This window comes from Penaeus monodon, chromosome 23, assembly GCF_015228065.2.
Source record: "Penaeus monodon isolate SGIC_2016 chromosome 23, NSTDA_Pmon_1, whole genome shotgun sequence".
NCBI lineage: Eukaryota > Metazoa > Arthropoda > Malacostraca > Decapoda > Penaeidae > Penaeus > Penaeus monodon.
In genome coordinates this window covers 44610825-44611032 of record NC_051408.1, presented here as the reverse complement: position 1 = coordinate 44611032, position 208 = coordinate 44610825, and positions in this window count along the sequence as shown.

Below are 208 nucleotides of genomic sequence, written 5' to 3'. Positions count from 1 at the left end.
CCCTTTTTCTTCAGAAAGTGGCGTATCTCTAGAATTTAAAAAGAAAGAAAGAGAGAGTATAGAATGACAACTTTCTCCGCAAAGCGTCTTGAATGTTTTCTGCAGTTATCTATTCAATGTATGATTGAACCGTGTTTTATTCCCGGGTCTCTGGCTTATCTCTGTAACAACGATAAAACCTTTCAGTTCTTTAGCTTCAGTACATTCT